A 26,077-nucleotide genomic window follows, 5' to 3' on the forward strand; every position below is an offset into this window, starting at 1 on the left:
CTCTTTGTCTTTCCTCTTGTTCTTTCTTTCCTTCTCTCTTACTCTCTCACACATCACTCTTTCTCTCTCCTTATTTCTCTCCCTCCCTCCCTCCCTCCTTCTCTCTTTCTCTCTCGGTCCCTCTCTCCCCTCACTCTCTCTCCCTCTCTCTCTTTCTCGTTCTCTCTCTCTCTGCAACTCTTTTCACATCTCTCCGAAGTCACAGTACATTCCTTTCATCTTGCCCCCTTTGATTTCTGATTGAAATTTGGCAAGCCGTGTCAGTGACTGGAGTCGTCGGTTGGGGAAAGAACAAAATTATCCTCGTGAGACTAATAGATGGTTAGGGATTTAGTCTGGGACGGTCCCAGGGAATCTGACCACGGTGGGAATAAATCTCCACAGAACTGAGTGGGAAATCTCGCTCCTGGAGAGACGGTACGGAATTTGACGGGATATTGAAGCAATTATCAACATGCATCGGTAATGTGATTGGTCCTCAGTTATCTCAGTGCCTTTTTTAGCGTGTGAATGCTTAATGAGCTAGTCTAAGTTTCCTTTGTTTGTTGTTTTAGTGGTCGGAGAGTTTTTGGTTCAATTTCATCCTCTAGAGGATTCAGCACGAGAGCCAGGGTGATCTCGGTGCAGTTACTGAAGAAGTGAGGCTCTGGCACAGGCCCTTCGGCCCACCGAGTCTGTGCCGACCAGCGATCCCCTTACGCTAGCACCATCCTGCACACTAGAGACAGTTCGCAAGTTTACAGAAGCCAATTGACCTACAAACCTGCACGTATTCTGAGTGTGGGAGGAAACCAGAGCTCCCGGAGAAAAACCACGCGGGTCACGGGGACAACGTACAAACTCCGTACAGACAGCACCCGTAGTCAGGATCGAACTCGGGCCTCTGGCGCTGCGAGGCAGCAACTCTACCGCTGCACCACCGTGCTGCCAATGAGAAGGTCAAGAGTGTTTAATTGTCGTATATGTACTGTCAACAGAACAATAAACTTCGCACTTGCAGCTGCATAATAGGCTTGTAAACATCAAACTCACAGATAACATCATAAGCTCAAAAGTTCATGTTCATAAATCATCACAGCAGAACCAGGCCAATCAAGTCTACTCTGCCATTCAATCATGACTGGATGCATCTTTCCCTCTCAGCCCCATTCTCCTGCCTTCTCCCCACAACCACTGACACCCGTGCTAATCTGTCAATCTCCTCCTTAAAAATATCCATTGACGGCCTCTACAGCCGTCTGTGGCGATGAATTCCACAGATTCACCACCCTCTGACTAAGGAAATTCCTCCTCGTCTTTCTAAAGGTACGTCCTTTTATACTGAGGCTGTGCCCTCTGGTACTGGACTCTGCCGCTGGTGGAGACATCCTCTCCACATTCACTCTATCCAGGCCTTTATCCAGCAATAATAAAGCAATATATTGAAACCCCCAATATTAGTGCACGTTGGCCTCCCAATCGCTGTTTCCACTGCAGAGAGTTTGTTATTTGCTGCAAAGTATTCTGTGTGTCCTGGAATGGACTGGCAGGGGTAGTAGTGGAAGCAGATACGATATTAAAGAGGCTTTTGGACAGGCACGTGGAAGTGCAGAGAATGGAGGGATAAGGATCATGTACAAGCAGATGAGATCAGTTTAGCTCGGCATCATGTCTGGCACAAACATTCTGGGCCGAAGGGCCTGTTCCTGTGCTGCACTGTTCTGTTCTATGTTCTATGATGTATGTTCTATGTCAGTAAAAAGGATGAATGGTGGACTTTCTTTGTAACAGGAGGCGTTAGATCATCTGTAATGCAATTTTATAGTGTATAAAATCAAGAGCGGAATAGATTGAATGAATGCAAATGGAAATACGGATCAGCCCACCATGTGCTCTTGTATAAACAGCCGGGCACATTTTTTAAAACTGAATTTAAAGAGCGAGAGAGAAAGAGAAAGAGAAAGAGAGAGAGAGAAAGAGAGAGAGGGAGAGAGGGAGAGAGTGAGGAAGAGAGAGTGAGAGAGAGAGAGAGGGAGAGAAAAAGAGTGAGGGAGAGCAAAAGAGAGAGCAAGAGAAAGGGAGAGGGCGAGAGAAAGAGAGAGAGACAGAGATAGAGAGGGGGAGAGAGGGAGAGAGTATGTGAGAGTGAAAGAGATCAAGAGTGAGAGAAAGAGAGAGAGAGTGAGAGAGAAAGGGAGTGGGAGAGGGAGAGAGGGGGCATGAGAGAGAGAGAGAGATAGGGGTAGTGAGGGAGAGAGAGAGACAAAGGGACAGGTAGAAAGAGAGGAAGAGAGGAGAAAGAGAGAGGGAAGGAGAGAGAGAGAGGAGGGAGAGAGGGAGAGACCCTGTGGCCATTTCTCATGGGCACAGCTTTGGGCAAGCTTCCATCGTCCACAGCCTGATTAGACTGTATCCCAAGTCATCTATTTATGTCATAACTATGGCTACAGCTGACCTTGGGAAGCTGTGCACACCCTTTCCCACGCTATCTGTGGCTCAGACACCATGTGTTACAGGGTTCCTTCTCCAGAGCCAAATTCCCTCGTAGCTTTCAGTCCCACTGCTCTGCACATTCCTTTCATGTTTCAGCAGTGGGAGGAGATGAATCCGCTCGTCTCTGCCCCCCTTACTCGCCCCAATCTCATCCCCACCTGACGCTGCAGCCCTCCGCAGCAAGGCCACCAGCAGAATCGAGGACCAGCCTCACCCCGGTCACTCCCTCTCCTCCCCTCTCCCATCAGGCAAGAGGTACAGAAGTGTGAAAACGCACACCTCCAGACTCAGGGACAGTTTCTTCCCAGCTGTTATCAGGCAACTGAACCATCGTATCACCAACTAGAGAGCGGTCCTGAGCTACCATCTACCTCAGTGGAGACCCTCAGGGAAAAAGAATGAGAGGGGGAGAGAGAGAGTAAGAGTGAGATGAAAGAGCGAGAGAGAAAGGAATGGAGAGAGAGAGAGAAAGAGAGGGAGAGGGAGAGGGAGATAAAGAGAGGGCGAGAAAGAGTAAGGACTATCTTTAACCGGACTTTACTGACTTTAACTTGCACTAAACGTTATTCCCTTTATGCAGTATCTGTGGACGGCTCAATTGTAATCATCTACAGTCTTTCCGCTGACTGGATAGCATGCAAAAAATTAGCTTTTCGCTGTACCTCAGAACATGTGACCAAAAACTAAACTAAACTAAACTAAACTAACTGAACAATCCCAATACTGTCATTAAACCCGCCAACAAGGGAGGTGCTGTTGTAGCCTGGTGGGCTGGCCTCTACTGTGCTGAAGCCAGGTGCCAACTCTCGGACACCTCCTCAAAAGTGAACATCACCCTACAGACAAACACCAAGCCAGGACATTACCAATCTCATGATCTCTGGTGCAGAGAGGAACAGCAGATGCTGTTACATACCATAGATAGACACAAAGCTCCTAGAGTAACTCAGCAGGTCACCAGGATCCCTGGAGAAAAAGGATAGGTGACGTTTCGGATCAGAACCCTTCTTCAGATCCTCCTAGCCTGCCTGAAGAAGGGTCCCAACCGGAAACGTCACCAATCCATTTTCTCCAGAGATGCTGCCTGACCCGATGAGTTACTCTAGCATATTGTGTTCACCTGAATTTGATTTGATTTTCATTCAGCTGGTGGAGCTGCTGCCTCACAGTGCCAGAGACCCAGGTATGATCCTGACCTCAAGTGCTGTCTGTGTGGAGTTTGCATGTTTTCTCAGAGATGCTGCCTGACCCGATGAGTTACTCCAGCACTGTGTGTCTATTTTCATGACAATAGACAGTAGACAATAGGTGCAGCAGTAGGCCATTCGGCCCTTCGAGCCAACACCGCCATTCACTGTGATCATGGCTGATCATCCACATTCAGTACCCCGTCCCTGCCTTCTCCCCATATCCCCTGACCACTGGTGATGTCATATCGGTCCCCAACCCTGCACTGCCCGATCCTACCTCCTTCCGAAAATCCACAAACAAGACTGTCCCGGCTGACCCATCATCTCTGCTTGGTCTGGCCCAACTGAATTTGTCTCCAAATGCCTTGACTCCATTGTATTCCACCCTCCCCCATCCAGTCAAAGAGTCATAGGGTCATAGGGTCATAGGGTGATACAGGGTCATAGGGTGATACAGGGTCATAGGGTCATGGGGTGGAAACAGGCACTTTGGTCCAACTTGCCCACACCGGCCAACAATGTCCCAGCTACACTAGTCCCACTTGTCTGCTCTTGGTCCATATCCCTCCAAACCTGTCCTATCCATGTACCTGTCTAACTGTTTCTTAAACGATGGGATAGTCCCAGCCTCAACTACCTGCTCTGGCAGCTCGTTCCATGGACCCTCCACCCTTTGTGCTATACGAGACAACTCACATGCCCTTCAACTCTTCAATAACTTTCAAAATCGGTAGATTTTAGTCTTTAGAGAAACAGCGCGGAAACTAGCCCTTCGGCCCATCGGGTCTGCACCGACCATTGATCACCCCATACACTGGCACTGTCCTACACACTAGGAACAATTTACAAATTTTTTAAACCAAATCCAATTAACCTACAAACCTTTTTTTTTTTTTATAAATCAAAAGATTTATTCAATTATTAAAAATAATAATTACACTACAATAAAACAAGCCAGAACCCACCACCATAATACAATACAAACATGTATCCATAATAAACTACTATACAACTATGTTACAATCCTTATTGAGGATACATTCAACACCCTGCGGAGCCCAGCGGTCCCGGAACCCTACAAACCTGTTGGAAGGAACTGCATGCGCTGGATTACACTGAGGATAGACACAAAATGCTGGAGTAACTCAGCATTCTGGTACCATTGTATTCTCTCAGAGGCTGTGACCTCGGTTGGTCTGGCAATCCGGATAATCCGGAAAAGCTCTGGAACCAAGGATGCCGGAAAATTGGTGGTGGACCTGTACCTGAAAAAAAGATCGCCCAAACTCTCATCACTCTGTGTATATCAATGCAATCTGTCGACAAAATGCTTGCTGACTTTAAAACTAATTCATTAAAGCTGCTAGAATTACCTTCATCCCAACCCTGGCCCTCTCTCTGGCTCATAAATCAGATTGGCTGAATCAGTTTGAATAAATTCTGGCAAATAATTTAGTTTCATTTCGATTCACAGACTCATCGGCTCCCCAAATCCGCGCTGGCCAGCGATCACCCCGTACTTTAGCTGTGTCCTACACACTAGGGACAATTTACAATTTTTACCAAAGCCAGTTAGCCTACAAACCTGCACGTCTTTGGAGTGTGCGAGGAAACCGGAGCACCCGGAGGAAACCCACGCAGGACACGGGGAGAACGTACAAACCCCGTACAGACAAGTACCCGTAGTCAGGATCGAACCGGGGTCTCTGGCTCTGTGAGGCAACAGCTCTACCACTGCTCCACTGTGCTGCCCTCGGACAATACTTAGAGGAGAATCTCGATAAGGGAATCCCTCGCCTTCAGTGAAAATACGTGACATTGCTTTACAATTTGGCCCGGCTGTGGGATTCAGTCACAACTTTTGCCAGGCCCCTACTCGTTGTTAATTACCGGGAGCAGGGAATCAAGCAAAGTGCCACCATGCTAGATCAAAGGGGGTCTGATTCCCAACCACAATGTAAAAACTCCAAACATTCATCTCTACTGTACTGCTGCCAGAGATCTCAAACATTTTAGTATATGAAATGGCTTGTGAAATGACAATATTAGTTATCTTCTGTTATGATGATGTATGCGTGTATGAGGCAGGCTGGGTCAGAGTTTGGTTGAGTCTAGTTTATTGTCACGTGTGTCGAGGTACACAGTGAAAAGCTTTTTGTTGTTGCGTGCTATCCAGTCATATGTTTCAGGAGCAGAATTTGGTTTGTGTCTCTCCCAACGTTACTCTCTTCCCTCTCATGTCCGTAAGTTCTCGGAGCAGGTTTAGGCCATTCGGCCCATCAAGTCTACTCCGTCATTCAATCATGGCTGATCTGTCTTTCCCTCTCAACCCCATTCTCCTGCCTTCTCCCCATAATCCCTGACACCCGTATTAATCAAGCAAGCGGAAATCGCCCCCCCGCTCCCCGGAAGACCTCCCGAAAATATGGCGCCTAGGCTGGGCGAGACATCTGTCAGCGGAAAGGCGATACATGATTACATTGAGCCACCCACAGTGTACAGATACTTGATCAAGGGATAACATGAATAACATTGTCTTTGTTGGCTTTAGACTGTAGAGGCACAGCTTCAGACAGGCCCTTCGGCCCACCATCTCTGCATCGACCAGTGATCACCAGGATAGTGCACTAGCACTATCCTACACACTAGGGACAATTTACAATTTTACCAAAGTCAATTAACTTCCAAACCTGCATGTCTTTGGCATGTGGGTTGAAAGCGTAGCACCCAGAGAAAGCCCATGTGGTTATATGGAGAACATACAAGCTCCATACAGACAACACCCGTAGTCAGTATCAAACTCGGGTCTTCGGGTGGCAGCAAATCTACCACCGCGCCACTGTAGGCCGCCCAAATATGAGTTTTGAATTGATGGAATATAAGGTTTAGTTTAGTTTAGTTTATTATTGTCACGGGTACCGAGGTACAGTGAAAAGCTTTTTTCGTTGTGTGCTGTCCAGTGAGTGAAAAGCCTATACATGATTACAATCAAGCTGTCCACAGTGTACAGATACAGGATAAAGGGAATAATGTTTAGTGCAAGATAAAGTCCAGTAAAGTTCAGATAGAGAAAGTCCGAGTGTCTTCAATGAGGTAGATGGGAGGTCATAAGGTCACAAGAGATAGGAGTAGAATTAGGCCATTCGGCCCATCAAGTCTATTCCGCCATTCAATCATAGGTTAACCAACTCATTCCTGGAATCATTTTTGTAAACCTCCTCTGGACCCTCTCCAGAGCCAGCACATCCTTCCTCAGATATGGTGCCCAAAATTGCTCACAATATTCCAAATGCAGCCTGTCCAGCACCTTATAGAGCCTCAGCGTCGCATCCCTGTTTTTGTATACAGGCCCTCTTGAAATAAATGGTCGAGAAAGGCCAGGACCGTTCTCTAGTTGGTGAGAGGATGGTTTAGTTGCCTGATGACAGCTGGGAAGAAACTGTCTCTGAATCTGGAGGTGTGGGTTTTCAAACATCTGTACCTCTTGCCTGATGGAAGAGGGGAGAAGGGGGAGTGACTGGGGTGAGACTAGTCCTTGATTATGCTGCTGGCCTTGCCGAAGCTGCTGTTTCTATTTCACATGCACGATAACAGGATTGGGTCACTATCAGTGTCCCACCAATTTTCCAGTTCTGTTAGCCAAACTGTTAGCCAAACGCAGCCATGAGAAAAATATGCATAAATTCCCTTTTGAAAGACACATTTTCTTGTTTCGTTTTACAGACAGCTTCACAATTGTAACAAAAGTACAACTAAGAGACAGCTCCGGAGCAGAACATATCTGAGGATTGAAGTGAAGAACTAAGGCATTTCTGACATTACGTTGCACAACAAGTATGTATCCTTAACAGAAGTCTCACTGTATCCCACAACTCTTTTGAAGATAAGCAACTTAGTGCCTTTTGTCCGTGAGATGGGGGAGGAGGGCCAGACTCGTGTTCGACAAAGACTCAAAATCATAAACTTTTATGGAACTTGCCTCCATAGATCGGGGTGGCACGGTGGCGCAGTGGTAGAGTTGGTGCCTTACAGCACCAGAGACCCGGGTTCGATCCTGACTGCGGGTGCTGTCTGTATGGTGTTTGTACGTTTTCCCTGTGACCACGTGGGTTTTCTCCAGGTGCTTCGGTTTCTTCCTACTTTCCAAAGACTGAGGGTTTGTAGGTTAATTGGTTTCAGTAAAATCGTGCCTAGTGTATAGGATAGTGCAAGTGTATGTGTGATCTTTGGTCAGCGCAGAGTTGGTGGGCCGAAGGGCCTGTGTCTGCGCTGTATGTCTAAACTAAGCTAAATTAAACTAAACTAAGAAAATGTGAACTTGTTTGAGTGTTGGCTTGATTTAAACAACACAAAGATTGATTTCCTCTCCGTTCCATCTGAGGATGAGCTTACAAGACAGAATTCAAGAACTGTCCTTCCTTCGAGTTTTTTTTGGATCGTATCTCTGGTCACTATGCGGCCTAACTGCATGGAGCTGGCGGCCTTGCTCGAGACTGCCTTTGAGCCCCACCGCAGGGCCGTGGGCTTACCATCGGAGCCTGCGATCCCTTGCCTGAGATCAACATCGAGGAGCTCACAGCCTCGGGTAGAGACTGATGTCAGGAAACACCAAGCCGCAGGAGGTTTGACCAGCCCCGACTCGGGGACCAGATCGCCCAGCGCGGGGAGCTGAGATGTGGGAGCTTGATCGCCCCGATGCAGAGGGCTCGACCGCCGGCTCTGGTCTCCCTACCATTGAGGGGATCTATCAGAGTCGCTGCCTCAAAAAGGCTGGCAGCATCATCAAGGACCCACACCATCCTGGCCACACACTCATCTCTCCGCTGCCTTCAGGTAGAAGGTACAGGAGCCTGAAATCTGCAACATCCAGGTTCAGGAACAGCTTCTTCCCCACAGCTATCATACTATTAAACTCAACTCAAACAAAAATCTGAACTTTAATAGCCTACTGCGTTTTATATGCTTATTTATGTGTGCATATATATATATTAAATGGTACATGGACACACTGATCTGTTCTGCATTTATTTATGCCTACAATATTCTGTTGTGCTGAAGCAAAGCAAGAATTTCATTGTCCTATCTGGGACACATGACAATAAACTCTCTTGAATGTTGAATCTTGAATCCAAGATCGCCCCCCACGACGGAAGGTTTGAGTGCCCAGACCTTGCGCGGGAGAACAAAGAAGGGAAGAAGATTGAACTTTTTTTACCTTCCATCACAGTGAGGAATGTGAGGGAGTCGCTGTGTTGGATGTTCATGTTAAACATTGATTTGGGTGTCTTGTTGCTGTTTATTGGTGTGACTGTGGCAATCTGAATCTCACTGAACCTTAATTGGTACATGTGACAATAAACAAACCCTGAACCTTGAACCTTGAACCTCTACCGGGGACGACAGATGGCACAATGGGCTAAGTGTTCGGCTGGCGACCGGAAGGTGGCCGGTTCGAATCCCGCTTGGAGTGCATACTGTCGTTGTGTCCTTGGGCAAGACACTTCACCCACCTTTGCCTGTGTGTGAATTTGTGTGAGTGATTGGTGGTGGTCGGAGGGGCCGTAGGCGCAGATTGGCAGCCACGCTTCCGTCAGTCTGCCCCAGGGCAGCTGTGGCTACAGAAGTAGCTTACCACCACCGAGTGTGACTGAGGAGTGAATGAATAATGCGATGTAAAGCGCCTTGAGTATTAGAAAGGCGCTATATAAATCCCATCCATTATTATTATTACCCCATTGCGGACATTGGACTTTGTCTCTGGAACTGATGCGCTTACAATGCTGGGAACTGTACACTGCACCCTGTATATTTTCCTTTGCTCAATCTATTGTACTTGAGTTCGACTTGAATGTATTTATAGATGGTGTTTTTGATCTGATTGGATCGCAGGCAAAACAAAGCCTTTCCCTGTACCTCGGCACAGGTGACAATAATGAACTTAAACCTAATCCTCTCTTGCCATTTCATTACACCCTCTCCACCCCCATTGGAGACCTTCCCACCTGCTCTACACACCCAGTCAGGTGTCTTCACCCACTCTCCGCACCCCTGCTTCCCACAAACGGCTTCTGCTGTGCCGACATTCACTCAATCAACCAACTTCCAGTTCTGATGACAGACAAAATCTCTCCAGACGCTAGATTTCCAGCAGTTCACCTCTACCTGTAAAGCCTGGACCATGTCCTCCACTTTGAATGCTTTCTCAACCTGTTTTACTGCTTTAACTGAATCTTGCACACACTGTATATCCCCAATCTCCATAGAAACAAGGAATTGCAGATGCTGGTATTTAAAAGAAGACACAAAGCACTGGAGTAACATGTGTAGGAAGGAACTGCAGATGCTGGTTTACACCAAAGACAGACACAAAATGCTGGAGTAAGTCAGTGGGTCAGGCGGCATCTCTAGAGAAAAAGAATAGGTGATGTTTTGGGTCGAGACCCTTCTTCAGGATGAGGGTCAGGGGAGAGGGAAACTAGAGGTATGAAAAGGTTCAGAACAAATTCAGAGCTGGAACCGATGATCAATAAAAGGTGGAGCCCACAATGCTTGGCTGTGGAAGAGGTGATAATGAAAGGGGTACGAACAGTGAATGGCAGGATGACTGTGGTGTGGGAGGGACGGAGAGGGAGGAGATGTAAAGGTTACATGAAATAAGAGAAATCAATATTCATAGCGCTGGGTTGTAGGCTGCCCAAGCGAAATATGAGGTGCTGTTCCTCCAATTTGCATTTGGCCTCACTCTGACAGTGGAGGAGGCCCAGGACAGAAATGTCAGTTATAATAATAATAATAAATTTTATTTAATGGGCGCCTTTCAGACATCTCAAGGACACCTTACATAGTAATCGGAATAAAAACATATAATCGGAATAGAACAGGTAAAAAAGACATCACAGAGACACAAATTAAAAACAGAATTCAATCCAAAAACAGAAAATCAAAAACACAGTGTGAAGAGAGAGCAGCGGCAGCCAAAGCGCGCCAGCGTCCACTCTCTCTTCACGGCAGCCATCTTGGACACAGACCTACAGGACTACAATTAGACAAAAAAATCATCCCCCCACAGTGGATAGCACTGTGGAGGAAGGCACAATGTCCAGTCCCCACCCCATGAGTATGAGAGTGCGAAGGGGAGTTAAAACGTTTGTCAACTGGGAGATCATGTAGGTCAAGGCAGACTGAGCCTAGGGGTTCTGCGAAATGATCTGTGGAGAACATGGATAGGTGGAATGGAATGGGCAGGAGCCTTCTCCAGGCTGTGAAGAAGGGTCCCAACCCAAAGCATCACCTATCCATGTTCTCCAGAGATGCTGCCTGACCCGCTGAGTTACTTTGGCACTTCGAGTCTGAAATTGGTTAATGTTTGAAGCCCTTATTTTGCTGCTTTGTGAATTAGGGATTTAAAGTTAACTTGGCTGCTTGATCATAGATAACCATTATCAAAGCCATGATGATATTATCAATGACAATCTTAAGCCTTGATGTTAAAGAGCTATTGTGCTGCATTTGATCTGCAATCTATTAGTTGTCGATGTGGAAAAGCATGTGCTCAGAGCCTAAGAATCAGGAAGTCGTGTTGCAACTTTGCAGGACATTGGTTAGGCTGCATTTGAGGTATTGTGTGCACTTCACGGCGCCCCATTCATTCATTCGAACGTATTTACTTATCTTTGGAACTTAGAACGGTGCAGCACAGGAACAGGCCCTTCAGCCCACAATGTCTGTGCCGGACATGATGCCAAGTTAAACTAACCTTTGTTTTCATTTTGTTGTATGCAGTTCTGGTCGACCCGTTAGAGGATTAATGCAGAGGCTTTGGAGAGGATAGACTATAAACAATAGACAATAGACAATAGGTGCAGGAGTAGGCCATTCGACCCTTCGAGCCAGCACCGCCATTCAATGTGATCATGGCTGATCATCCCCAATCAGTACCCCATTCCTGTCTTCTCCCCGTATCCCCTGACTCCACTGTCTTTAAGAGCCCTATCTAGCTCTCTCTTGAAAGTATCCAGAGAACCGGCCTCTACCGCCCTCTGAGGCAGAGAATTCCACAGACTCACATCTCTCTGTGAGAAAAAGTGTTTCCTTGTCTCCGCTCTAAATGGCTTACTGCTTATTCTTAAACTGCGGCCCCTGGTTCTGGACTCCCCCAACATCGGAACATGTTTCCTGCATCTAGATGTCCAAACCCTTAATAATGTTATATGTTTCAATAAGACTCCCTCTCATCCTTCCAAACTCCAGAGTATACAAGCCCAGTTGCCCCATTCTCTCAGTATATGACAGTCCCGCCATCCCGGGAATTAACCTTGTAAACCTACGTTGCACTCCCTCAATAGCAAGAATGTCCTTCCTCAAATTAGGGGACCAAAACTGCACACAATTCTCCAGGTGTGGTCTCACTAGGGCCCTGTACAACTGCAGAAGGACCTCTTTGCTCCTATACTCAACTCCTCTTGTTATAAAGGCCAACAATGCCATTCACTTTCTTCACTGCCTGCTGTACCTGCATGCTTAGTTTGCTTAGGACGCAAAAAAGATTGCTCAGATGCTGCATGGATTAGAGTGTACTTGCTATAGGTAGAGGTTGGACAAATTTGGATTGTTTTCTCTGGAACATTCAAACAAAGACGTGCAGGCTTATATGCCTGTAAATTGTCCCCTAGTGAGTAGAATAGAACTATTGATTCTGGTGGGTGCGGACTTGGTTGGTGGAAGGAACTGTTTCCACACTGCCTCTCGACATTAAACAAAAGTAGACTTAGCACTGGTGAGATTGGTGAGAATTTACTGAATTGTGTTCAAAAAAGGAATCTTACTGTAGCTAGGCACATTTAGTTTAGAGATACAGCGCGGAAACAGGCCGTTCAGCCCACCGAGTCTGCACCGCACACTAGCATTATCCTACACACAAGGGACAATTTACAATTTTACCGAAGCCAAATAACCTTCAAACCTCCAGGTCTTTGGAGTTTTGGGGGAAACCGGAGCACCTGGGGAAAACCCACGCAGGACATGGGGAGAACGTACAAGCTCAGCACAGACAGCACCCATAATCAGGATGGAACCTGGGTCTCCGGCACTGTAAGGCAGCAACTCCACAGCAGCACCACCGTGATGCCCCAAGTGCCATTGAACCATTGAACTTGATCTAAATCTTCTTCTCATTGATTGACCGGGTGTTGGTTTCCATCCATTATCTTGAACTGGCTGAACGAGCTGGGCGGCCCTGACAGACCAGAGGCCGCGTCTCGTTTAATCGTCGCTTCACCATCTTCGCCCCTCTTGGCCAGAATAGTGTGCGGTGTCCTTTGCAAGCAGTGTTCACTGCACCATGACACCAAGGCTCCCTGCAACTTATTCACCACTTCACAGTTCTAACATGAAACGCCTGACCATGATGGATAGCAGACAGATTGTTCCTTGAATGATTTACCTGTCCTCCTCATGTTTAGAGTCTCATCGCTCAACCGTGAAGACAACTTTGCGTACCTAGACACCATGACCTCCACGTGGGAAACTGCTCAGACTGTTGAGAAGAAATGTTCCACAAAGCCACCTCGATTCTGGCTAGAACATGTGCAAATCTTTGAACGTACAGCGTTTGATCACTCATGTAGTGAGCATGAAATCCTGGCACATTCCGTGCTCTATCTATTTGTTCCTGGACCTGTCATCCCGCCGTTGACCTCCCAGTGGGTTTTTACGCGACCTGGCCTCATTGCATGGGCTCAGAACTGTCTCCACTCCGCCCGAGCCCACTCCATCTTCATCACCATCCCTTCAGCACACTCCTGCTGTGATCAAATTAGGACACAATGTGCTGGAGTAACTCACTAACCCAGGCTATCACGCAAACCAACCTCCCACACACTGACTCAATCTACACCTCACCCTGCCTTGGCAAGGCCAGCAGCATAATCAAGGATGAGTCGCACCCCAGTCACTCCCTCTTCTCCCCTCTCCCATCAGGGAAGAGGTACAGAGGTGTGGAAATGCAGCTGTTATCAGGCAACTGAACTGTCCTCTCACCAACTAAAGAGCAGTCCTGAGCTACTATCTACCTCATTGGAGACCATCGGACTATCTTTGGTCGGACGTTACTGGACTTTATCTAAATGTTATTCACTTTCTCATGTTTCTGTACACTGTGGAGGGATTGATTGTAATCATGTATTGTCTTTCCGCTGACTGGTTAGCAGGCGACAAAAGCTTTTCACTGTACCTTGGTACACGTGACAATAAACTAAATTCAAACTCAAACTCAAACTCAAACTCAGGTCAGGCAGCATCTGTGGAGAACTGGGATCGGTGACGTTTCGGGTCAGGGTCTTTAGGAGATTAGACTTTAGGCTTGAGATACAGCGCGGAAACAGGCTTGTCAGCCCACCGGGTCCACGCCAACCAGTGATCACCCCGTACACTAGCATTATTTCACACTCTAGGGATAATTTTACAACGATCCTCACTACCAGGTGCTGTTTGCACAGAGTTTGCATGTTCTCCCTTTGACCGTGTGGGTTTTCTCCGGGTGTTCTGGCTTCTTCCCACATTCCAAAGACATACAGGTCTGTAGGTTACTAAATGTATAGGAAGGAACTGCAGATGCTGGTTATGTTGAATGGCGGTGCAGGCTCGAAGGGCCGAATGGCCTACTCCTGCACCAGTTTCTATGTTTCTATGTTAAACTGAAGATAGACACAAAATGCTGGAGTAACTCAGCGGGACAGGGAGCATACCTGTATCTAGAGAGAAGGAAGGGTGACGTTTCAGGTTGAGACCCTTCCTTAGACTGTAGGTTAATTGGCCTCGGTAAAATTGTAAATTGTCCCTAGTGTGTGTGGGATAGTGTTAATGTGTGGGGATCGCTGGTTGGCGTAGACCCGGTTGGCCGAAGGGCCTGAATCCACGCTGTATTTCTAAACTAAACTAAAAGGATTGTGACACAAAATGTCATCTATTCATTTTCTCCAAAGATGCTGCCTGACCAGCTGAGTTACTCCAGCATTTTGTGTCTATCTTAAACAAACCTAAAAGTGGGAGTACTGTAAATAGACACTAAACTGCTTATAAAAGGCCTTTCACTAGGTTCTCCTGGAGGCTGTTAATAAATCTTAACGATATTTTCCTCTTGAAGTGGCTTGTCATAGATATATCCCTCGGTGTGACTTGAATTGTACTCCTTGTTGTGGAAGAGTGAAGAGTGATTTTGACCAGTTTTCCATTGTATTTCACTTCATTCTGTGTCTGTGCAGTGGTAGTTTTGCTCACTTAATGGGCCGACGCGCTCAACTCCCCCGTCCGATGTGAACAACATTATTTTGAGGCAGCTGGTTTGTTTTGCTTTAATGCTGTTGGTGCCGGCAGGTAGGAATTACCAGGCAACGCCGTCTCCACCCCCTTTCTCGCCGTCCTTCAACGGAATCGCTCCAATAGATCTGATCACATCCCTCCTGAATCATTGCAAGGCTTTTAGGCTCGGTAATTGGACGTCTCCAAGATAGATGATTTGCTGGGTTCCAGGCAGCTGCTCCCACAGAGATAACAGCTGGAAATTCAGTGCCTCTCCTCACGTCCTAATAAGCTGGAGAGAGTGCGGAGAAGATTTACGAGGATGTGGCCAGGACTCGAAAGGGCCCGAGCTATGGGGAGAGGGCTTTATTCCTTGGAGCGCAGGTAACTGGGGGGGTGTTCTTGCAGAGGGTTTAGTTTAGTTTAGTTTAGAGCTACACCGTAGGTAGAAACAGGATCTTCGGCCCACCGAGACTGCGCCAACCAGCGACCACCCCGTACGCCAGCACTATCCTACACACTGGGGACAATTTACAATTTTCACCAAAGCCAAACAAGCTACAAACCCGCACGTCTTTGGAGTGTGGGTGGAAACTGGAACCCCCGGGGAAAACCCACGGGATTGCTGGGAGAACGTACAAACTCAGTACAGACAGCACCCGTAGTCGGGATTGAACCCGGGTCTCTGGCGCTGTGAGGCAGCAACTCTACCGCTGTTCCACTGTGCCGCCATGAACTGGCGAAAGGCTGTTTCCAAGCTCATTTACCTCATGACCTTGACCCTAAACCTGGACTCTCATTCTGTTTGGCGAAATACAGTGATGAGTTCATTTGTAATCATTGCCCTTAGGTAATAGATCAGATGAATGTACCGAATTGGTTTCATCAAGCGAAGGCAAATCAAACACCAGAGGGCATTGTTTTAAGGTGAAGTTTAAGGAAAGATGTAGGAACCTGAGGGACAACTTATTCACTCAGAGGATGGTGCCTCATAGAATAGGCTGCCAGAAGGGCCTGTTTCCATACTCTTTTACCCCATACCTATGACTATAAACCTGGAATCTCATTCCATTTGGACAAATATGGGGATTAGTTTATTTTCAAGCATTGCTCTCGATGCAGTTTGTTACAGGTACATGCAAAATGCAGTCACTTTATGCTTGCTTCTGGAATTGAGTTTGATTGAAGTCAACACCGTTGAATTACATTCGACATTTAAATCATGTGAAAGACAATGATTTTCTTGTCTCTTAAACTGTTCTAACACATCTTTAATCCACGGTCTTCCTGCACTGGAATGGATTTAATAGGATTACTTTAATATGAACCTAAGGGGCAACATCTTCACACAGACGGTGGGTGGTACGTATATGGAATGAGTTGCCAGAGAAAGCGTTGAGGCAGATAGAATAACAATATTGAAAAGGCATGGTTTTTATGACATCCAGACAGGTAGATGGATAGTTTAGTTTAGTTTAGTTTAGTTTAGTTTAGTTTATTGTCACGTGTATCAAGGTACAGTGAATAAAGGGCCTGTGTCACTTGGCCGTCATTTGCACCTCATTTAGGCGTCATATGCAAAATAGGTCGACGTGTCATTACGCGCGACGTTGCGCGCAAATCACGCGTCATCATGCCGTCTGGTGCGCGTGACGTCATTAGAATACCCTGCAGTGCGCGGCGACGCGGTGACGTAACCATGCGTCACCACGCGATACATGTGAGACGCCGGGACGCAGCGTGCGGCGCCAATGCGTCAGCGTGAGTACCCAATGTGCCAGCGTGGGTACGTGATATGTCACGCAGGTGGCACGCGAGGATTTCGTACAGGACGAAATCCTGGAGCGCCCCACGATACTGCGCGCAACTCCACACTCCTCCACGCCTCTAAATGAGGCGCAAATGACGGCCAAGTGGGACAGGCCCTTAACTTTTGTTGTGTGCTAACCAGTCAGCAGAATGACAATACATTATTACGATCAAGCTATCCACAGGTATAGATACAAGATAAAGTCCAGTAAAGTCTGATTCAAGATAGTCTAAGGGTTTCCAATGAGGTAGATAGTAGCTCAGGTCTGCTCTCTCGTTGCTGATAGAATGGTTCAATTGCCTGATAATAGCTGGGAGGAAACTGTCTCTGAATCTGGAGATGTCACATTTCGGTCCTGAGAACCAAGTCCACCAGGTTCAAGAATAGCTTTTTTCCAGAAACCATTAAGCTATTGAACACTACACGACACTAACTTCAGCAACTATCCACTGGGCCGACACGGTGGAGCAGCTGGTAGAGCCGCGGCCTCACCGTGCCAGAGATCCCGGTTCGATCCTGACCTCGGGTGCTGCCTGTGTGGAGCTTGCACGTTCTCCCTGTGACCATGTGGATTTCCTTCGGTACTCTGGTTTCCTCCCAGAATCCAAAGATGTAAAGGTTTGTAAATTAATGGACTTCTGTAAATTGCCCCCTAATGTGTAGGGCGAGGATGCAGAGGTGGGATAACAAAACTAGTGTGAACGGGTGATCGATGTTCGGCGTGGAGTTGGTGGCTGAAGGGCTTGTATCTATGCTGTATCTTTCAATCAATTCAATCAATCAGTTCTATGGTAGACACAAGCTACCAATCTTCGATTTAAACCAGCATCTGAAGTTCCTTCCAACACAAATCAGTTCTCTGGACTGTGTCTTTGGTTGCATAATTGATTTCTGATTTGATATTAATACCTAGTAATTCATTCCATTCTTTTTTGGGGATTATCATATATTTTATCAGTGAATAGTGTATTTGCAGGCCTGCTATGCAAGAAGTAAATTCATTGTTCCATTATCGGTACATTTGACAGTTAAACACTTGACTATCTCTTAACTCTAATATGATTTTTGTCCAGGGAGGAACTGCAGATGCTGTTTTAAGCCAAAGATAGGCACAAAATGCTGGAGTAGCAGGGCAGGCAGCATCTCTGGAGAGAAGGAAAGGGTGACGTTTCAGGTTGAGAAGGGTCTTGACCCGAAACGTCACCCATTCCTTCTCTCCAGAGATGCTGCCTGTCCCGCTGAGTTACTCCTGTATTTTGTGTCTACCCATAATTTTTGTCCATGTGGAGTGACGGAAGATACAGAAGCTTGAAAGCGCGCACCACCAGGCTCAGGAACAGCTTCTTCCCCACTGTTATCAGGCTTCTGAACAGTCCTTCCATAAGCTAGGATACCACCTGATTCATCTCCACCCCATTGCGGACATTGGACTTTGTCTATGGAATTGATGCACTACAGTGCTGAGAACTATATTCTGCACTCTGTATCTTCCCCTTTGCTCTGCCTATTGTGCTTCAGTTTGACCTCATTGTATTTGTGCATGGTATATCTCATTTGTTTGGATCGCATGCAAAACAAAGCTTTTCACTGTACCTCGGTACACGTGACAATAGTAAACCGCAACCTGGTATTTGGCCTCTTACACGGCACAGTGAAAGTGCTTCCTCACAGCGCAGGTGTCCCAGGTTCGATCCTGACCTTGGGTACTGTCTGTTTGGAGTTTGCACGTTCTCCCTGTAGATCACGTGGGTTTCCCCCGGGTGCTCCGGCTTCATCTCCTCATTCCAAGGATTTGTGCGTGATTTAACACTGTGAATCTCCGGGGTCAAACGGTGTCAAATGGGATTGGTTTTAGTTTCAGTTTTAGTGTCAGTTGTCGAATTACAGAGCGGAAACAGGTCCTTCGGCCCACCGAGGCCATGCCAACCATCGATCACGCTAGTTCTATGTTATCCCACTTTCTCATCCCCTCTCTACACACAAGTGGGAGTTTACAGAACTTAATTAATCTACAAACCCACATGTCCTTGGGATGTGAGCGGAATCCAGAGCACCTGGACGAAACCAGGGTGAACATGCAAACTCCACACAGAAATCACCTGAGCTCCGGATTGAACCAGGATGTCTGGGTCTTTGGATCGCTTTTTAAATAGGCGTTTAATGGACGAACCAGACTCGAAAAGACCCAAGGGCCCGTTACCGTGCTGTGACGTTAGGCTTTTACCTCAACAGCTTATCCTTTCTCCCCCATGGTTTTTTATCAAGATCACCCTTAAATTAACTGTGCTAATTGGCCCAACGCAATTGCCCAATTTTCCATGGAGGATTAGAAAATACCCTTTGTGCTATCTTTAGCGCATTGGTTTACATGTCCTGCCAAGTTCCCATTTGCATTATTTAACAACCTTCACCCTCCATCTAAAAATAACACTACTTCTGACCCATGGATTGAGAAAACAAGGACAGGATTTCAACTATGGAAATGTGTGTAAGTAAAACATGCTATATTTGGATTCTTCAAATGAATATACATGGGTGTGTTGTGTAAATTGATTGGTTAATTTAGTATAACCTGCTTTACAATTAGTGTGTTGTTTTTTTTAACTAAATGAAGTTGGTTTAATTTAGTGAAATGATTTGTTGCAATGACCTTATTCTCTTGCAGAGTACAGTGTAAGGATTTGTCAGAATGATGAATTGTGCTTAATTACAATATCCAATTGATATAATGCCAAAGCACTCTAGATCAAACGATTTAAAGGTATCATTAGAAATACTCCATCATCAAAGGGAACGCATAAACCCAGCTTTCAATTTGTACCTTTCCTCAGGGGAGAGGGTGTTTCTGGACAGAAGTACTTCAAGCATCTATTTAAAGTACCAAGTGTGGAAAGGAACTGCAGATGCTGGTTTATACCGAAGATAGACTCAAAGTGCTGGAGTAGCTCAATGGGTCAGGCAGCATCTCTGGAGAAAATGTTTATGTTTCGGGCCGAGACCCTTCTTCAGACTGAGAGTCAGGGGGGAGGCAAACCAGAGCCGGCACCGATGACCTGACCAGGGAAAGGTGGAGTCCATTAATGGCCCTGACCGTCTGAAGAAGGGTCCTGACCCAAAACATCACCCATCCCTTTTTCTCCAGAGCTTGCTGCCTGACCCGCTGAGTTACTCCAGCACTTTGTAGGAGGTAAAACGGGTCCTTTTCACAATGGCAGGCAGTGACTAGTAGGGTACCGCAAGGCTCAGTGCTGGGACCCCCAGCTATTTACAATTATATTAATGATCTGGATGAGGGAATTGAAGGCATATCTCCAGTTTGCGGATGATACTAAGCTGGGGGGCAGTGTTAGCTGTGAGGAGGATGCTAGGAGACTGCAAGGTGACTTGATAGGCTGGGTGAGTGGGCAAATGTTTGGCAGATGCAGTTATAATGTGGATAAATGTGAGGTTATCCATTTTGGTGGCAAAAACAGGAAAGCAGACTATTATCTAAATGGTGGCCGACTAGGAAAAGGGAGATGCAGCGAGACCTGGGTGTCATGGTACACCAGTCATTGAAAGTGGGCATGCAGGTGCAGCAGGCAGTGAAGAAAGCGAATGGTATGTTAGCTTTCATAGCAAAAGGATTTGAGTATAGGAGCGGGAGGTTCTACTGCAGTTGTACAGGGTCTTGGTGAGACCACACCTGGAGTATTGCGTACAGTTTTGGTCTCCAAATCTGAGGAAGGACATTATTGCCATAGAGGGAGTGCAGAGAAGGGCAGCGCAGAGACTGATTCCTGGGATGTCAGGACTGTCTTATGAAGAAAGACCTGGATAGGCTTGGTTTATACTCTCTAGAATTTAGGTGATTGAGAGGGGATCTTATAGAAACTTACAAAATTCTTAAGGGGTTGGACAGGCTAGATGCAGGAAGATTGCTCCCGATGTTGGGGCTTAAGGATAAGGGGGAAATCCTTTAAAACCGAGATGAGAAGAACTTTTTTCACACAGAGAGTGGTGAATCTCTGGAACTCTCTGCCACAGAGGGTAGTCGAGGCCAGTTCATTGGCTATATTTAAGGGGGAGTTAGATGTGGCCCTTGCGGCTAAGGGGATCAGAGGGTATGGAGAGAAGGCAGGTACGGGATACTGAGTTGGATGATCAGCCATGATCATATTGAATGGCGGTGCAGGCTCGAAGGGCCGAATGGCCTACTCCTGCACCTAATTTCTATGTTTCTATGTATCCGTCTTATTTAAAGTAAGTGTCGTCTTTGAGAAGTGAAGAACTCAGGGGCTCTCTTGAGCTTATTTCGTCTTCCAAAGTGGAAGAGTTTGGACATTATGTTGCAACATGTTGAAAATCTTCACGTGTCTTCCCGAGCTTACCTGCCGTTAGCGAGTCTTCCCGAGTACCTGTCGTTAGTGTGACGAGCCGCTAAGAGGCGTCCCCGAGCTCCGACGTTCCCGCTATGTTCATTCTCCGTGCTTACCATGAGTTTGATTTTTTTTTAAACCCGGGAGAGCTCATGAATGAACTCGTACAGTGGGACAGGGCCATTACTCCTGCACTTTGAGCTTTTTTTGTTAACCAATATCTGCAGTTCCTCGTGGCTCCATTTTACGGAACATTACAGAACAGAGCAGACTTTTTCTTTTGTGCTTTGCTGAATGTTTATTTTTCTTTTTAAATAAGTAATGCAAGAAATATACTTTATTCATAGAAGCAAAACCACATCAAGTCACAATCTCTAATTCTGTTCTCTTTGCTTTGAATCGTTAGTGTCCTGCAACCTCAGATACCGAGCTTCAGTTTCAAGTGGAGCCATATCCATCTTGGCCTCAAGAAAGCCCAGTATCAGTTCAAAAGCATCCAGCATCAAACGCAAAGCAGTACACACACCCTAGTCTACATCGAAGGCGCCGACGTAGAAATGGTCAAAAGTTTCGAGGTCTTAGGAATAAACATCAGCAGCAATTTGTCCTGGAGCAGCCACATCAGAGCGAGGCGAAGAAAGCACAACAACGCCTCGACTGCCTTTAGAAGTCTTAGCAAGTTCGGCGTGTCCTCAACAACCCTCACCACTTCTACAGATGCGCCGTAGAAAGGATCTGATCGAGTTGCGTCAGTGCCTGTTTTGGGAACAGCTCCGCCCAAGGCTGCAAGAAATTGCAGAGAATTGTGGACGCAGCTCAGACCATCACACGAGTCATCCTCCCTTCCCTTGACTCCATCTACACTTCACGCTACTTCGGCAAGGCCACCAGCATAATCAATCCCTCTTCTCCCCTCTCCCATCAGGCAAGAGGTACAAAATTGTGAAAACGCACACCTCCAGATTCAGCGACAGTTCCTTCCTAGCTGTTATTGGGGAACTGAACCTTCCTCTCCCCAGCATGCGTGCAGTCCTGGCCCCCCATCTATCTTATTAGAGACCTTTCAACTATCTTTAATCAGACTTTAGCGGATGTCAATGCTATATCCTGCACTATATGTGCACTGTGGATGGCTTGATTGGAATCATGCATTGTCTTTCCACTGACTGGATAGCAAGCAAACAAAAAGCTTTTTACTTTTACATGTGACAATAATAAACTAAACTAAATTAAACGGATTCTTCACTCCATCTACAGCTACAATGTGGGAAACTATATTCTGCAACCTGTATCTTCCCCTTTGCTCGGTCTATTAAACTTGGGTTTGGCTTGAGCGTTTGTACCTATAGTATTATCTGACTGACTTATCGAGTTATCGGAGGGACTGGATAGATTGAACTTTTTCCCCTGAAGCAATAGAGACTGATGTGTGACCAGATAGAGGTTTTGTTTAATTTAGACCCAATTTTTTAATTTTTTTAATTTTTTTTTAATTAGAAGTACAGTAAATTACAATAATCAGATATATCAGATATCAGATATATCTTATTACATTTGTTGTACCACTTCGTTTTTCGAGCTTTAAAAAAGATAGAAATAAAAGAAGTAAGGAAAGTGAGCAAGAATCGTGAAGGTGCAGGAAAGTGTTGGGAAAAGAAAGCCCCTTAGGGAAGAAGTTAGAGAAGGAAGTAAAGAAAGGAAATAAGACCCTAGAAAGAAAAGGAAAAAAAAGGAAAAACAATCGCTCTATTGTAACACAAAACTCCGCAAAAAAGGATATACCAACCGTATTTTTTTTTTTTTTTTAATTTATTTTATACCCCCCGTTACCAGATCCTGGTACCATTTATATTTTAAATTACTATTGCACCTTATGCTTGTAATAGTTCCATAAATGCAGACCACGTCTTTTGGAAGTGATCTGCTTTGCCTGCTAGGAGGTGTCTTATCTCTTCCAAGTGTAGTGTTTCGAACATGTTTGAAATCCACATTTTTATTGTTGGTATTGGAGCATTTTTCCAAAATTTGAGTATAAGCTTTTTTCCCATTATTAGCCCGTAATTAAGTAAGTTCTTTTGAAACACGTTTAATTCGGGGTTACCTTCCGATATTCCAAAAATGATCCATTCTGCTTTTGGTACAAGTTTTATTTTAGACACAAAATTTAAGGTGAAATGTAAAAGATTTAAAGGGGATCTCAGTGGTACATTTTTTTACACAGAGAGTGGTTGAAATCGAGAACTCGCTGTCAGAGGAGATGGGGCCAGAGAGACAATTTAACCTACAAATCCGCACGTCTTCGGGCTGCGGAAGGGAACCAGAGGAACCCCACGCGTTCACGAGGAGGATGGGCAAACTCCACACAGGCAGCAGGCTTCCGAGTTCAGGATTGAACCTGGGTCTATGGCGTTGTGAGGCAGCAGCTCTACCCGTTACGCCAGCCTGTCAGCCATGCTGTGAGGCGTTTCTTCCGGGCATTATCTTTTGCCTGTGTACAAGATGGTGATGAGAGTGGGGGGGGGGGGGCGCGGGGGGGAATAAACTGGGGGTGAGAAAAGACCAGAACAATTCAGGGCCGGCATCTGATGACCTCTGGAAGGATGGAGCCCATCATGGCCCATTGTTGGTTGGGGAAGATGTGATAATGAAGAGATGACAAACACGTAACTCAGCGGGTCAGGCAGCATCTTTGGAGAAAAGGAAGAGGTGACTTTTTGGGTCAAGACCCTTCTTCAGATAATGGAAGGATGCAGGGATGTGAACAGTGGAACAGGTAGCACGACCAGGGTGGGGATAGGGGTGCGGGGGGGGTTGGTGAGAGAGGGAATGCAACAGTTACTTGAAATGAGAGAAATCAACGTTCATACTGCTGGGTTGTTAACTGCTTGGGAACAGGGAGAGGAAGACTTGTTCCTGTTTGTTTTTTACACACGGTGACCATCCATACCACAGTTAACAGAGTAGTTAGGGAAACAATTACTGGCTAATTGAATGAACTGTTTAAATATGGAAAACTACTTAATTCCAACATGCCGTGAAAGGCTTTTTCTTTCGGAGCTAACTGTGGTTTCAGTGGAAAATATATATATATAATTCACAGTGGTGCAGTCATCACTGCACCAGTGACCAGGGTTCAAGGCTCACCTTCGGTGTTGTCTATGTGGAGTTTGCATGTTCTTTCCCGTGAACCCCCACACGTGTTTCCTCTGGACCCTCTGGTTTCCTCCCACCTCCCAAAATCCGAGCTGGTTGTTAGGAAATCCCCCGCCCCCCACCCCCTCCAATTGCAGGATGGCGATAGGAGAACGAGGGGGAGTTAGTGGGTTAATGAAGCCAAGAGATCGACACAAAATGCTGGAGTAACTCAGCGGGACAGGCAGCACCTCTGGAGAAAAGGAATGACGTTTCGGGTCGAGGCCCTTCTTCCGACTCAACGGGTCGAGACTCTTCTTCAGACAAAGTATGTCTGCTTTGAAGAAGTTCAACTCTCAGACGAGAGTTCTGCAACCTCCTCTCTCGCTGCTCACCCTCTGTGATTCCAGCTGCTATTCCTACACGATGAAGCCAAGAGGACAGTCTATGCTCCAAGACCTCGGCTGGTAAAAACCTAATTAAAAATGAAAGGCTAATTCAAAGCCATTAACAGTGACAGCATAATGATAAAGATTATTTACAATTCATTTACTAAGAAGTCGACTACGCCATTGATCATGCATTCTTGCAGCTTGTCTCTGCCTCTTTGATATATCTTTAATATCTGCAAGATGGAACAGCAACGGCAGGTAGCCCAAGGGAAAGGTTTTTTTTTAATCATTTAAGTTGAGTCCAAACATGTCCATTTGGGAGAGGAAGGAACAGTTTCTGAAGGAGAACCTTACAGCATTTCCCCAACTCACCGAGTTTTTTTAACCCTTCATTTCCCTTTTTATTTGTTGGATTAATTTACAGACTAAAGAGGTGGCCTTTCAGACTTTCTTTCCAGGGAGAGCTCTCTGAAAGGGTCACCTAAGTAGTCCTGCTTCCCTTCGTTTTTCGAGGATAGACACAAAATGCTGGAGTAACTCAGCGAGACAGGCAGCATCTCTGGAGAGAAGGAATGGGTGACGTTTCGGGTCGTGACCCTTCTCCAGATTGATGCCAGGGGAGAGGGAGACACCCTTCTTCAGAAGAGTTTGAAGAGAAGGGACTGAAGAAGAGATGATGCCTGACCCGCTGAGTTACTGCAGCATTTTCTGTCTATCTTTGGTGTAAACCAGCATCTGCAGTTCTTTCCTACTCCCCTCATATTACCCACTGCATCACACATTCCTTCATTTCAAGGATTCAACCTGCTCCCTGTTGAAAATTACAGCCACCATACAGAGGTTTAAAGACATACAGTTTTGTAGGTTAATTGGCTTCAGTAAAAATGGTAAATAATCTCCAAGGTGTAGTAGGATAGTGCTTATGTACAGGGTGATCACTGGTTGGCACAGACTCGGTGGGCCAAAGGGCCTGTTTCCCACGCTGTGTCTCTTAACTCTAAAGTCTTAAGTCACCTATCCATGTTCTCCAGAGATGCAGCCTGACCCGCTGAGATACTCCATCACTTTGTGTCTTTTATGGTAAACCAGCTTCTGTGTGGTTTGTGTCTCAGTCCACGTTACTCCCTTCCCTCACCTGTTCATAAGTTCTAGCAGTAGATTTAGGCCATTCGGCCCATCAAGTCTACTCAGCCATTCATTCATGGATGATCCATCTTTCCCTCTCAACCCCATTCTCCTGCCTTCTCCCCGTGACCCCTGACACTCTCAATGGGTAGAGCGTTCACTCTAAGCGTTTTGAAGCAATCACACCCCAGTAAGGCGGTTCCGACCAGCTGCCTGAGTGCACAAGCACATTCCATCAGCCTGATGTGGAGAGGAAACCTAACCCAGGCGCCTGAGGTGAAAGAACAGTGTGCTAACTGG

General features: G+C 46.2%; 1 long non-coding RNA gene across 1 annotated transcript; it reads left to right on the forward strand.

The window, feature by feature from the left end:
* The first annotated feature begins 280 nt into the window (after nt 1–280).
* On the forward strand, nt 281–22,583 carry LOC116985666. Its single transcript, XR_004415329.1, has 4 exons — nt 281–462; nt 1,260–1,305; nt 7,386–7,496; nt 21,535–22,583. It is a non-coding gene; the product is annotated as an uncharacterized LOC116985666 (long non-coding RNA).
* Nucleotides 22,584–26,077: the final 3,494 nt, after the last annotated feature.

Source organism: Amblyraja radiata, chromosome 22 (genome assembly GCF_010909765.2).
Source record: "Amblyraja radiata isolate CabotCenter1 chromosome 22, sAmbRad1.1.pri, whole genome shotgun sequence".
Classification (NCBI taxonomy): domain Eukaryota; kingdom Metazoa; phylum Chordata; class Chondrichthyes; order Rajiformes; family Rajidae; genus Amblyraja; species Amblyraja radiata.